Source organism: Vicugna pacos, chromosome 10 (assembly GCF_048564905.1).
Source record: "Vicugna pacos chromosome 10, VicPac4, whole genome shotgun sequence".
NCBI classification, from domain to species: domain Eukaryota; kingdom Metazoa; phylum Chordata; class Mammalia; order Artiodactyla; family Camelidae; genus Vicugna; species Vicugna pacos.
The window spans coordinates 57,456,305-57,471,412 of record NC_132996.1 but is presented as its reverse complement, the minus strand read 5'-3'; the positions used below and the strand labels follow the sequence as shown (position 1 = coordinate 57,471,412).

Here is a 15,108-nt window from a genome sequence, read left to right as displayed (position 1 = left end):
GAGACAGGGCGTGGTGAGGAGGGTGATTTTATTCTAAGTGCTTGGGGAAACCTATGGAAGATTTAAAGCAGGTATTAGAGTATTTGTTATATGCAGATGATACCCTATTTCCTCTCACTGTAGTTAGTCTTGGAGGTGGGAGGGTTCTAGTTTGGTTTCTATATGGGCACTGGGGGCTTTCTCATTCTAGCCATTCTTCCCCTCGTGCAGTTGTCTCTGGCATAGGCACTGAGCTACATGTGTCCTATGCCGTGACACTGAGCTTGGGAAAACCATACCAGGCCATGCAGCATTCAAAACTAATGGCCCTGGACCTACTTGTCTCATAGACTTTTGAATCAGGAGGCAGCCCTCAAACCCACACAGGTACACTGAAGACAAATACTGTTGCCCTAGAGTCCAAGCTTCTCCCGTGATCAGGGTGCACCTGCCTATCACTAGAAAATGATGAATCCTGCCTGAGCAGTACAGAGATCTCTTTGTTCATGTTGCAGATACCTCAGGCTGAACTTTCCATTGTTTAGTCAGTTAAGCTAAAGTTTCAAATCACTAGATAATCCACTAAATATTCTAAATATTTTCTTCTTGGGGTAACCCCTTACTTCTACACCTAGGTAAGCCTTAGCATTCACCTTTAATTGGGCCCCCAAACCACCTTTAAGATTCTGTTGCAAGTTGTACAGATGTAGTGGGTTCTTTCCTTACTGGTGTCCTTAACTGTAACCTCTTTTCTCTTCTGTCAGTGTCTCACCTCAGCAACTTAGGCCCAACACCCCCCTGTCTCCAGCCTTGGAGCAGCCAATCCTCTAGTTTGTTTCTCTGCACCATAATGTTCAAGTGGTTAATGGCTTGTAAACAAGGAATGAGCTTTCAGTGAACATTTAAAGGAGTCCATGGTGAGTAATCTTTTGTGTTGTGAATAATCACCTGATAATTTATCTCCTTACAAGTATAGATTTGGAGTTTTTATTAAAGAATGTCCTTGTAGCAGTATTAAAGGGAATTAAGAGAATGTTTTTAGAAACTATTTGGCTGGGGGAGAGAGATAAAAAGAGGGTATTCAAGGTGAGTTAAGTGAGATCATGAGCTGTATAAAACTGTTTCTGGGGGAGTCTTTTGTTAACCTAAAGGAATAAATGTCTTTTTTAAACTTTTAATGGAATAAATGTCTTGAGGTAGTATTTTAGGGGAAAATATTTAGGGGTAGATTTTTAACTAGAAAAACTTACACCATGAACGCTTGGGAGCCCCCACATTTGTGAAACAGAGACCTAGTTATATGAAAGGGTAAGTGCAAACTTCCAAAATGTTTTGCATATGAATACATTCAGGACCAGCTATATAACTTGTGGGGGGCCCAGTGCAAAGTGAAAATGCAAGGCCTCTTGTTTATAAATTATTAAGAATTTTGAAGAGTGACAGTGGAGCATTAAACCAAGCATGGGTCCTCCTATGTGGGACCCTGGATAGAGCACATGCCCATGAAATTGACTCTAAGCACAGTTGCTTTTTCTGGCAAATTGTAAAAGATGCAGTCAATGTGAAGAGGCAAAAAGAATATGGACTTTGCGGAGACAAACCTGGGTTTTAGTCGTAAGTATTTACAATTTAGTACTTTCATGGCCAGTGGCAAGTCATATGACCTCTCTGAGCTTCAGTGGAGATGCTCCTCTTTAGCTTGCAGTGTTCCTGAAGGGATTAATAATGCTTCAGTATAATGCCTTGCAAGGAGAAAATGCTCAGTATACAGTGGCTATGATGGTGATTGGACAATTGAATAAAAAAGCTGGAACTCTTTAATAGAATTTTGTTTTCCAGTGCCTGTTCCTACAACAGATCTTATGACAATTACAGATTTCAAGCTTCTTTAAGACCGATTATGGGCATTAATAGAGATACTTACAGGAAGTGGTAGTGGAGGACTAGAAGGTTGAATATGAGACTTTCCTCTTATTGGGATGCTTGTAATTTAGTTAATGGGTAAGACAAGAATGCAAGTAGCTGTAGTATAATGTGGAGTAAGATGAGTGGTGTAGGAGAGTTACTTGACCAAGAACAGAAGGTATTTAGAGAAAGATGAAATATGGTTAGAGAATAACTACAAGATTAAGGTGGTTCCTTTATTGCTGCAGAAGATGGAATTGTTAAAGTGGAAGGAACAACTGCTACTACAAATCGAGATAGGCTGCACTTTCTTTGTGAAGATAAGTTGGTATGTGGGGTAACTGTGAGTTTTGTGGCTCCAGTGAATGATGCCTGGTACTGTCCTTGTGCTTATGTAGATCCTTCCCTTTGAATCTGGATGACCCTGTGACTTGTTTTACTCAATAAAATGTGGCAGAAGTGACACTGTTCTAGTTCAAGCCCAAGCCTAAAGGAGTCCAGGTAGCTTTTACTTGTGCACACTTGGGAGCCTTGAGTGACAGTTCTGGAGAGGTCATCTGGAGAGACCACAAAGAGAGTCTGAGAATCTTGGAGGAGAACTAGGGAGCCCAGCCAATCACGAGAGCTGTGACCCAGATATTGACCCTAGTCAAGCTGTTGCAACCAGTCCCCAGATGTTTGAACTATCCTAGCTGAGGTGCCAGATATGTGAGTCAAGAGACCATCTAGAATATTCCAGCCTTGGCATGTATCATGTGGAGCAGAGATGAGCAAGCGCTACTGTGCCTTGTCTGAGTTCCTGACCCACAGAATAGTGAAATACAATGAGAGCTGTTTTAAGTCACCAAGTTTTGGGACAGTTTGTTTTACAGCAGTAAATAATTAAAACAAAAATTGGTACCCAGAAGTAGTCTGCTGCTGTAACAAAAAGTGTAAAACATGGAGCACTGGCTTAGGAAATGGGTGGTGGTAGGGACCAGAAGTCCCTACTGGAGGAGACCAGAGGAGTGGTGAAAATTGATGCTGGAAAATATAAAACTGTTGTTATATTTTGGCAGAACAGTTGGTCATACTGTTGCCTTGGTCACATGGAAGACAGAATGAGTATCTCATGAATTTATGGATTTGGTAAGGAGATATCCAGTAAGAATGTGGAAAGTGCCAACTGGCTCCTCAGAGCTGCCTATCATAAAATAACGGGAAGATCAAGATGAGCTAAAGAAAGAACTTTTCCATTTTCAAATAGAATTCAGAGAAAGTGTAAGGAGTTAGCACTTACTGGGTTTGAAAATAAAACTATTTTTATTCCCAGCTTCCACAGCTTGCAAAAGTTTTTTAAAAAAATTACACACAGTGCTTTTTGTGTTCACTTTAAATTTATGACCACAAACCTTAAATGGACATTCAACACTACTGGCTAATCATGATAGAATTTCCTAATAAACTCTTTTTCCCAGTCAGCAAGAATATTTTACAACTCCTTCTATCTTCAAATCTCTGGTACCCCTCTGCCATCTTTGATGCCTTTACTTCAGGCTTTGTAGAGAAAAAAAAGATGCAATTAAATAAAAATTAATTCATCTACCTGACACCAACTCTATTTTTTAATTCTTATTTTTTCAGGTTGATTTACGATGTTAATTTCAGGTATATAGTGAAGCAATTCAGTTATACATATACATACATATATATATTTTTTCAGTTTCTTTTCTATTACAACTCATTACAAGAAATTCAATATAGTTCCCTGTGCTATATAGTATGTCCTTGTTGTTTATCTATTTTATATATAGTAATGTATATCTGTTAATCCCAAATCCTAATCTGTCCCTCTCTACCCCTTTCCCCACCTGGTAACCACAGTTTGTTTTGAATGTCTATGAGTCTATTTTTGGTTTATAAATAAAATTTTTATCTTTTCTTTTTCAGATTCCACATATAACCAACATCATGTGATATCAGTCTTTCTCTATCTGACTTATTTCACTTAGTATAATATTTAGGTCCATTCACGTTGCTGCAAATGGCGTTATTTCATTCTTTTTTATGGCTGAGTAATATTCCATTGTATAAGTATACCACATAGTCTTTATCCATTCATCTGCCGATGGACAAATAGTTTATTTCCATCTGACACCAATTCTATTAACCTCCCGCCTCTATCCACAGATTTTGCCTTTGCTCCTAATAAGAGAAGAAGTGCCTCTGCTCTTGTCCAAGGCAATCTCTCCACTTGTGTTTGGTTCACTCTCCTCTCATTTAGTTAAGGATTTTGCGCCAGCAATGATCTCCATCTTGTCTAGCAACATAAAACTCCCCTGCTCTACTGGATTATTTCCATTGGCATTCAAACATGTCTTAATATGGCTTTAAAATATCTTCCCTTGGACTTGTATTTCTCTTAAGTTTCACAAGTGCCAGCTTACTTATCTATTCTCCCTCATAGGAAAACTTCTTGACTGAGTAGCTAAAGGTCGCTCTTTATACTTTTCCACTTTCCATTCTCTTCCTAAAGAACTTTTATGTTCACTCATTGAAATGATTCTTATCAAGGTCTCCAGTGACCCACATCTTGCCCAAACCAATGATGACCTCTGCCTCATCTTACAGGACCTCTTAGCAGCCTTTGACACATTGACCACTCCTTCTTTGATTTGATACTGTCTTCTCCAGACTATTGTAATGCAAGTTTTATATAACTGTCCTCTCATATAATGGTCACTCCTTATCAGCCTATTTGACTGACTCATCCTCTTTAATCAGACTTCTAAATGTGAAAAAAGCTCTTCTCTCCTTTATTGACACCTTTGCCCTGGCTTATGACTCTGAATACCATTCATCTACTGAAGACCCTTAAAGCCCAACATTTTTTTGTAGGGGGAGGGGCAGGATTCAGATTTATATATCCAACAACTGCCCTGAAGTCTCCACTTGGATGTCTACTAAGCACCTCAAAAATATGGCCAAAATAAGAATATCAATTCTTACCTCCTCCGTGCACTCTTTCCCATATCAGGAAATGGCACCACTATCCAGGATTCAGACACTTGACACATGATACCCAGACATTTCTCATATTCTCTTCCTCAAATGCTTCTAATTGGTCTAGTCTGCTTTTTTGATCTTCTAGGCTATAATCAATATTAGTGACTCTTATCACTGTTGCTCATCTGGTGAGTGTTTTGATTTTCATTGCCTTCCATTTTGGATTAGTCTAGAATGAAAAACCAAGCGTAATTTATATCATTGAAATGACATGAATAATCTCTTGGGGAGATAGAATGGCAGCATCCCTCTGAAATCAGGTCGCTAAGTAATCCTCTTAGCTGAGTACCAGCACCGTGAGCTCATTAGTGAGCACGTGGAGTCAGGACCTTGGTTTTCTCTCTTAGAAGACTGAAGACAGCCAGACGCAATCACTGCAACACCAGCAAGAACTCAACTATGGGGAGAAGTCATGATGATACTGCTGTCTGTGTCCAAAGAAGAGCAGCTTAGTTCTAGTTGTCTCTTTTCCCATTCCCAGAATCTGAGGACTGAAGAGGCATGATTAAAATGACTACATGCCCTGTTTTAACAATAGGCATGTTTGGTAGTTAACCTGTAGGCATGATCTATAGAATTCAGATACTATACTCTTTCAGGGAAAAGTGGGCTATGTAAGCCAGTCAGAATGGTGGATTCTCTCCTGTTGTTAAGTAGTGTTCACATTGCAGTTTGGGAGAGCATTTCACATAAAAGATGCCCCCTGAGCAGACTAGCTGCTGGAATCACTCAATTTGGACTAGAAGATACAAATGTTTTCCTTGTTCCCAGGTTTTCAATTCCACATCCTTTCTTCCTTGCACTTCACTGCCAACCACACTATAGTTATCTTGCACAGTCTGTGGTAAATAGCATGCTCTGGAGACAAATGAGGAAATGTTTGGCAGTGGGGAATTGGAAACTTATCTCAGTGTTTACTGCATGTCAAATATAGTGTTTCCTTTTCAGCTGGAGTCATCTGGCAGTTGCATTCTGGGCTGTTCTTGAATTATAGGAGAGGTTCTAGAGAATGTGTGGCTTTAAGATATGGAAGTCCCCAGCAATACTGGCATTTGTCCCTGGGTTTCCTGCATACATACCTTATGTGAGGTTGATCATCAGTCTCATCTCTTGGGTCTTTTTGGCCTATTATCCTTCCAGTTTCATTAGAAGGTGAGCTGACTCCTCAAAGAACAGGCTCTGGGCCTTCTTTGTGTGTGTGTGTGTGTGTTTTCCCGGTGCCTGGCATAGAGCAGTGATTAGTGATATTTGATTGAATGAATGAAAAAGGAAGCAAGCAAGCTAATTTATAAATGAAAAATTACAAAGGCAGTTACTGTATCCCTTTTGGGAGACAGTATGATACAGTGGTATCTTGTGAATATCCCAGGTTTGTTTTAATATTATAAAATTATGATCTCCTTTAAGCGTCAACATGAGTTAGGTTATCTTATTCTAACTTTTTGATGAAAAGGTTGAGTCACCGAAGTTATATAGTTAGTAACTGATGTTGCTAATACTCAAATGTATTTCTCTCTTATAGCTTATTATTTTTAATTAAACCCCACATACAACAGAGATGCTAGGTTTGCATGAAATGTGCAGTGTTAATGTGTTGCAAGGTGATTTTGGTATCCAGTGGTCTCTGCACACAGATGTGGACGTGAGGCTTTCTTCAGGCACTCAAAGTCACCAAGTATCAGAATGGCAAAAGGAGGAGCTTCTAATTTATTCCTAAGAATTAGTAAGAAATTCTTATTCCTCTATTTCCAGTTTTGCTACACTTCACCACGGAGTAATTTTTAGCAGCTGGCAAAAGTTCTTATTGGCTGTACTTACCCATTTTGGGATATGTATGTCATTACCTCCCCAAATAATAGTAGTTTCATCACATAGGAGTTTATTTCCCCTGATTATCAAAAATGCCTGAGTCAATTCAGTCATTCCATGAAGTTGTCAATGACTCAGATTCCTTTCTCTTTTCACTCTGTCATATCTATACTGTGGTTTTCATTCTCAAGGTCATAAAAAAGCTCCTGTATCTTCTAGGTCTCACACTTACATTCCAGATAGGAAAGAGGGGATGGGAAAAAAGAAAACAAAAAGCAATAGAAACAATCCAAATGACTCTCTCTTCTTTAAAAAACTTAGTATATCAGAGGCCGAGAGAGTGACACAGGGCCACCTTGAAACGTCACAGGACCAGGCACATTGCTACTTCATAAGAAATAGTTCTGTGATTAAAGAAGAACAGGAGAGTGGATACTGTATAGGTAATGACTGTTATTTGCCACTGGTGTAGACTGGCATCTACCCCTGTTCAACAACATCCATGCATACCCTTCTTTTCAGACATAGGTCAACATCCCCGACGTCTCTTTCAATGATAGAGTTCAACTCCAAGTCCCGAAGAGTTTATCGTGTTCTTGAGCTTCTGAAATGAATAAATTTGATGACAATTGTTTGTCTACTTCCTACACACACCAGTACATAGTGGTGGAAAAGGAAGAAAATAATAACGACGATAAAACTACAGTTCAGAAAAGGGGAGAACTGGAGACACAGCAGTCCAGGACCGTGGTCAGATCCTCTGGGTAGCGCAAGCGGTGCCCTCTTTCCCTAGCACACTTAGTGGGCTAAGTGCCTTGGATGTCGACTGGTAGCCCCTGGCTCTACTCTCCGGGACTATAGTCCTTGTCCATTATCCTCCAAGGCCAAAGTTTAGGACGACATTGAGAAGGATATCTTCACTGCCTCTATAGCCCACTTCTTTCTGATGGAAACTAAGGACTTGGGGATTGTTTTAGGGGTTAAATAGTCACAGACCATTGGTGATCAAGTTTCTTTGGCAAAAATTTCTCTCAAAATTCTTGACAGGTATCTGGCCTGTTCACTACCTTTGAGAGTAATAACAGCACTTATCTTATTGTTTTTAAGCCTGAGGTTCTTCCCTGTTACCTATTGCTCTTTGTGCTGTGCCTACCATCCTGCTTCTTAGCTTAAGGCTGCTGATTTGAGGCAATTCAGAGCAGTGGGCTTCAGTGGCAGAACAACCTCATAATCCCCTCATTGCCCGCAGGTTAGCCTCCTCTCCCTTGCAGAGAACTATTAATGAAAGGTGTTTGGGGAAAGCCTGCAGCTTTGTGGCTGCCCTTTTAAATCAGTTTTATTTTAGGATTATTGAAGAGCTTGGCTTATTCAACTGCAAGATTTCAAATTATGGGACTTCCACTTAAATTACCAGCTGCTGGCAGACAGATTTTCCTTAGAAAATTGGTGCTTCCTTCCCTCTCTCCTCGTATTCTACTTACTCTAGACTAATTTCATCTGTCTCTTTCTGAATGTTGCTGAATGTGGCAAGAAGGGCCCTGTGCAGTTCCCTCTATTGGACACACCTTCTGTGCCATCTCATATGCTCATGGCCTATCCTACATCCCAGACTCACAGTTGCTAGAGAGTCTGTCCCCTCCATCACCTCACTTAACCTCAGCCACCTACCTCTATTACCAACCAGCCACATGCCTAGGTCTCTGGCTTCTCCTGACACTTGTGTGTTGGCTTGAAATGTTACACCACAAGTGTGTAATATGACTTCCTGTGTGCTGATGTATCCCAGAAATATGGGGAGATTCAATTTTTAGGGGGTGAATTTTGTCCAATGGGAAATAAGAGGCCAGAGGGAGAAAGGCACATAAACTTCTCCTTCCTCTTTCCAGTGGATATCTCAGAGTCACCCATATGATCTCATTTAGCCATAATTATCTCCTAAAGACTCTGTCTCCAGAAACAATTACACTGGGGGTTAGGGCTTCAACTTATGAATTTGTAGGGCGGGGCACACTTCGGTCTATAGCATTCTGGGTCACCATTTTCAGCATACTTGGTCAGCTATTACAGGGAAGTAACAGGAGTCAGAAAGGCTAGTATAGGGTTCCTTGATCATTATTTTTCTTACAATGCCATTGCCTTCTTTCTACATTTAAAGCAAATTCCTGTTCAGATAGAAAGAGTGGCCTTTCGGGGCTCTCAGTGCCTCTCTCTCAACCTGCTTATTCAGTCATAGATTTAACACATTTACCTTGTACATCTTGAATGCCTCCCTGAACTTGGATGCATCATGGAGTCCTGTGCTCACGGGGCATCGTGAATGCTTAAGCAAAGTGGTTGCTAAGAGCCAACGCACATAATTTGTCTCTCTCTCTGCTTTTGTGCATGCTCTATTGTCTCATCCGGCTTCATTTACAAAACTTAAGTTCAAATATAAAATTATTAAACATTTCAAGGCAAGGTTAGCAGAATATTTAACCAAGCATCAGGCATTTCTGAGCCCCCTTGAAGCCAGTCCTTCTTAGCCAAACTCAACAAAGCCAAATTTTAGGTTCTGTTCATTGCTGAGTCATCTTTTTGGTGCCAAGTGTATTTGGCTGTGTGTAACAGAAAATGCTAATTAAAAGTTGCTTAATCATGGAGGAGTTTATTTCTCTTATATAACAAGAAATCTGGGGTAGGCAGTCTGGTGTAATATTTCAAATATCTGGGGTAACGCAAACAGCAGAAAACTGGGACTCTCAGGATTTCCTGCTTCAAATGTGTATTGGGATGGTTCTCCAGAGAAAACAGAACTAATAGGGTAGACAGATTATCTATCTGTCTATCATCTATCTATCTATCTATCTATGTATCTATCTATCTATCTATCTATCTATCTAATCTATCTAATCTATCTATCTAATGAGGTTTATTATAGGGAATTGGCTCATACGATTCTGGAGGCTAAGAAGTCCCACAACCTGCCATATGCAAGATGGAGCCCCAGGAAAGCCAGTGGTGTAATCTGAAGGCTTGAGAGCTGGGGAGCCAGTGGTGTAGATTCCAGTCTCAGTCTGAGGACCTGAGAACCAGGAGCATGGAGGGCAGGAGATGGTCAGTGTCCCAGCTCACCAGTCAGGGAGAAAGTGAACTTAACCTTCCTCCACCTTTTATTCTATTCAGATCATCAGCAGCTTGAATAATATCCACCCATGCTGGGGAGGGCCATCTGCTTTACTCACTCCGGTTTACTCACTGATTCAAATGCTAATTTCTTCTGGAAACATCAAGAAATAATGTTTAACCAGATATCTGGGCACCTTGTCATCCAGTCAAGTTTGACACATAAAATTAGCCTTTAGAGAACAGGATGACTCAAAGCTGGCCTCTTTCTTCTGGAAACATCAAGAAATAATGTTTAACCAGATATCTGGGCACCTTGTCATCCAGTCAAGTTTGACACATAAAATTAGCCTTTAGAGAACAGGATGACTCAAAGCTGGCCTCATCTGTGACTGTCAGCTAGACATAAAGCAAGTTTATGTGTATGTCTGTGTGCTTTGGACTTGTCTCAATGTGGGGACTGGGTTCCAAGAGAAAATGCTCTGAGAGATTTGGGCAGAAGCTGTATGGCCTTTTCTGATGTGGCCTGTAAGTTCATGTATGTTATCAGTCATCAGTTAATCCTTAAGGCCACACCAGAGTCAAGGGGAGGGGAGCTGCACCTCTTGACGAGGAGGTAACAAAGTCACATTGCAGAAGAGCATGTGGAGTGGGGGATACCGTGGCAGCCATCTCCTGTAGTTGGCTACAGGGGTCAAGGATCTATGAGGTGGCTATAAAGGCACATTGTTTCCTGTGCTTTGATGTGTCTCTGATCGCTGGAGGGAAAATCAGAACAAGGAGGGAAATATGGGTTTTTACAGGATTTTTCGCTGGTCAGAAAAATCAAATACTCAGTGTCTACTCTCAGGATTCCTTTTTTGTTTGTTTTCTTAACATTTAAAAATTTACAAACTGTAATATGCATTGTTTTGGTGTTTACAGTACACATGGGTAGATTCTTGTTAACCACTACTGCAAACAGGATACAGACAATTCCAACAGCCCGAAGAATGCTCTTGTGCTGCCCCCTTGTTCTTAGCCCCTCTCCCACCTCTAACCCCTGGCAACTTCTTATCTCCAAGTAAAATTTTCTTTGTTTAGTGGTCTTCAAAATATGCTGTAATATATGCTAAGGGGTGCACAAGATGATCTAAAGGGGGAAAAAGGAAAAAACTGGAATTTATATTTCTGTCTGGCTGTTTTTATCTGTTTACGTATCAATTTTTGGTTATGATTTTTAAATGCACACAATACATTAGCGCTGTGGTATATACACATAATTTATAAACATATTGGAGGGTTGTTAAAAATTGATTAATGATAAAGGTAAGTGACCAAAAAAGTTTTTAGATTACTGGCTTAGATTACCAAAAGCAATTTCCTCTAGGGTGAAAGTGGCATAGTTGTTTACACATAGAGTTTTTCTTTGCCAAATGGAATAGTGAATGAAGAATGAGGAGGCTACAGGGAAAGTATAGTTCTCTGAGTTGGAGCTTGGATTCCCCAAATGAGATTGTAAAAGATTCTGCAATTATTTACTCAGTTTTTGCCTTCCTAGTTAGATTGTATGCTCTATGGAAACAGGGGCCATTTGTGCCATTCATTGACGTATATGCCTGTCTAGGTTTTAGGATTTGTGGACACAGGAGAAAACAAGACAATTAACATTTTGGTTCTTCTGGGTAAGAAAGAAATAGTAAACAAGTAAACAAGTAATTAAGAAAATTTCAGATAGTGGCAAGTTCTGTGATGAAATAAAAGAGGGTAATGGGATAGAGGGGTACAATATTAGGTTCGATACCCCTGGAAGACCTCTCTGAGAAGGTTCCATTTGAGCTGAAACCTGAATGATGACAAGTCAGCCTTATGAACATCAGATAGGTTTGGGAATTTGATACCAGATGGAATAGTGCGTGGATTTTTGTTTGTTTTACTGATTGATTTTTATAATCATATAAAGACTAGACTGGGGACAAGTCTTCTGGGAAGCTTCCAGGCCCAGAAGTCTGGAGGTTGGTAGAGGGCAATGAGCGTTGGTGGCACAGTTATCTAGGCAGAGAGCGCCTGTAACTGCTACAATAATTTTTCTGTGACGCTAGGGTATAGTGTAGTGGGAAAAGACAATGATTATTTATTGGAGGAATCTTGTTCTGGGCAACAGTTTTTCATACCTTTCTAAAAAGGACCTGGAAGTAACTGGTGGATCTGGAAAGGCCTAGGGGTCACTACATGGACGGCTTGGTGACCTGAATGGCTTGATCACTGGGACTAGTTGGGAACTTATGTTTCAATGGATATCAGTGTGGCATCCACCTTTTATTACACTTTGGAGCCTGTGGCCCAGGAATGTCATGTTCATTCCACTGGGCACTGAGGATAAAATGGTAAATAAATCAGTCCCCTTACAGCCTTTCCAGTTCTCTCACACCCGAGTTGGTCACCATCTCTTTGTATGTCAGTTTGCAAAGCAGATTCAGAGTCAAAATTAAAAATGCAAAATATTTTTTGGAGATCAAGCTCTCAAAAGGTAGAAGAGGAGAGGGAACAAGAGGTAGGAAGAGAAAGTCTTCAGACCACAATGCTGGTCTGACACCTGTAAATGGAGAGGGGAAAGGAAGAAGGATTTGGTTGAAAGATCCTTAGACTTCAGTGCAACTCTGAGAAGGTCTCATCCAGCCCAAGGGGTAGCTACAGACAATGATTATTTGTTGGAGGAATCCGGTGCTGGGCAGAAATTGCAAGGCTGTGCTCAGGGTGAGCAAGGAGCAATGGCATTTGACCAAAGGCACTGAAGCTGTGGGGCTGTCAGCTAACTGCACTCCTCACACCTTTCCCTTGAAAGGAGAACTGAGGTGCATTTCCATGGCTGCTGTGCCTTGTCCTTGGCAAGCATCCCCCTTACCAGCTTCTGTGGGTATTTTCATGTTGAGAGTGCCAACCCCTGGGGCCTTGCTCCTGCTCCAAATTAATTTAATGAGCTCTTTAGAAGAGAACCGTGGAGCAGTTTTGTTCCTATTGATACTTGTCTCAAGGAATGTAATTAATTACCAAGACAAAATTCAAGGCCATTAACTTTTAAAAAAAAAATTAAGAAAAATTTTCCCCTCTAATGGAGGCACTGGGGATTGAACCCAGGATGTTGTGCATGCCAAGAACTTGCTCTATCACTGAGCTATACCCACCTGCTTGGCCATTAATTTTTATTATTTAGTTTTTGTGTGTGTGATTTGGAATCCTGGAGGGTGAAGATTATAATTATGAATTCAAATCAGCAAATGCAAACTGTGATTGATGTCTGTGGGTTGGAAACTTCTGTGATAGGAGCTGAGGCCCAGGGATGGTAAAGGGACACAGACACATGTGCTGTGGAGAACAGGGGAATGAAGTCACCTGGGATTGCCTGGAAGTGATGCAGCAGTTTACATTCTGAGCAATTAGGGTCCAGTTAGTGTTAGAGTCTCACAGCTGGATTGAGCTCGTGGAAGGGTGCAAAGCAGCCTGGGTTGTGGGTCAGGAATAACAGCTTCATCTCTACCTAGAAACTGTCACCCATCCTCAGCACAGTGGGAGTGCCTCTCCTACAGGTCCACATAAGCTCTCCTTGTTGAAATGTTTCTTAAAGTTGCTGCCTACTTAAGATGCACTTTTAGTGCCTGATTACTCTGGTTCAACTTTCTTTTTGTCTTTTTCTCCTGAAGTCGATGGCCAAGTTATTGCTTATTCTTTTCTCTTTTTCCAGATGCCATTAGTAGTCCTCTAAAGCAACACATCCTTGACCCACTGGTGACCAGGAGTTTCCAACCAGCTTTCTGACCTTGCTTGAGAAATGTATGGATTTTTCAATAGTGTGTGGTAAGTCACCAGAGTGGCACTGGAAAGGGAAAGGGAAGGGAAGAAAATAAATTGAGTTTGAATGGTGGCAAAACAAATGCCATGTTCACTCAGACATTCAATATATAGAAGAAGTTGTCTGATTTCTTGGTAATTAAACTTTAAAGAGAGGCTTGTCTGGCCCCAAGTAAACAAACATAATGATCTTTTCCACAATAAGACTGGTACATGTGATTTCTCACTGAGACTTTCTGTTTTAAGCTGTTGTTAAGTCCTGAGTAGGAAAATTTGGTTTCCTTTTAATCCATTTTCTTGGGTTGGAAGGGAGTGAGAGTGACGTGGGAGAAAGGAATGTTAGTGTTTGCAGTGATAAGGGAGGGGTCTGGGCTAGGCTTGGATGCTACTAGAAGGAAGGGAAATAATGAGGTGTTACCATCTTAGCATCTACTCCAAACTCTCGTTTAGCAGATGTGGAAGCAGAGACTTAGAAAAGCTAAGAGGCAGATTGATGGAGCAGAGAGAAAGCTGGAGTCAAAAGATCAGAGTTCAAGGGATGACAGCTGATGATCTCTGTGACCTCTGTGACTTTGCTTTGATAAGCGCCTTTGGCCCTGTAACCTAACCTTCCTAGGCTTCTGGGCAATGCGGAAAACTCAAAGGCCAATTATGACTTCCACAGTCTTAGGCAAAGTTCCTGACACTTGCTGGCATTTTGAATGTAAATATAGACAGAGGTTAAACCTCCTTTGCATATTGCTCCATCCCTTGTGGTTCAGTCTCTCAGATCCTCATAACAACCCTCGTCTCCTAACACACAGTTCTCATGAGAGCCTGGAGAATTCAGCCTTTATTCCTGTTCTGGAAGTGTTTCTCTTGATGTTCTCATTTGCTGATTCTTGATGTTGATGTACATCCATCAGTTAACATTTGAAAGCTTCCACCTGGATTTTGGCTTTAAAATCATAAATATTTTCCCCACACCCAGCACCAATAGACAGGCCTACATAGCAAATGCAGGGATGGCAAAAAAATTTTAGTCCATGTTACTCAAGCATTATAAAAACTGGAGCTTAGTATGAAATAACTGAAATCTATTAGAGTGATAATAGTACCGTGGAGAGCAAAGAAAAAGAGACACTAGGCTAGTGCAGACCTCTGCTGTGTCATGTGGACAGTGACGGTCGCTCACCCCCGATTACATTACAATCCTCAGTCTTAAGTCTTTCCCCCATAAGTAACTTCTTTCAGCTGAGGTTTCTTTCTCTTCTAGGCGGCAATCATATCCATCCTTGTTCTTAAGGCAGTTGAGGGAACCAAATTATTGGTAGCTTTATAAAACTTGAAAGTGCTATTAACCTAATTACTCCCCCCAAAAGCAGTTTAAAAAAAAGAAAGTGCTATTGAAATATTAGGTAGTTTACTAGCACTGGCCTAGAACTGGGGATTCCTGACAGC

At 40.8% G+C, this 15,108-nt stretch overlaps 1 long non-coding RNA gene across 22 annotated transcripts in view; it reads left to right on the top strand.

Moving 5' to 3' along the window:
* LOC140698773 (uncharacterized) overlaps nucleotides 1–15,108 on the top strand; it is a 548,636-nt gene that overhangs the window by 102,168 nt on the left and 431,360 nt on the right. For all 22 annotated transcript variants that reach the window (XR_012076705.1, XR_012076706.1, XR_012076699.1 and 19 more), the window contains 2 exons: nucleotides 744–896; nucleotides 13,562–13,674. This is a non-coding gene — a long non-coding RNA (uncharacterized lncRNA). The remainder of the gene's footprint in view (nucleotides 1–743; nucleotides 897–13,561; nucleotides 13,675–15,108) is intronic.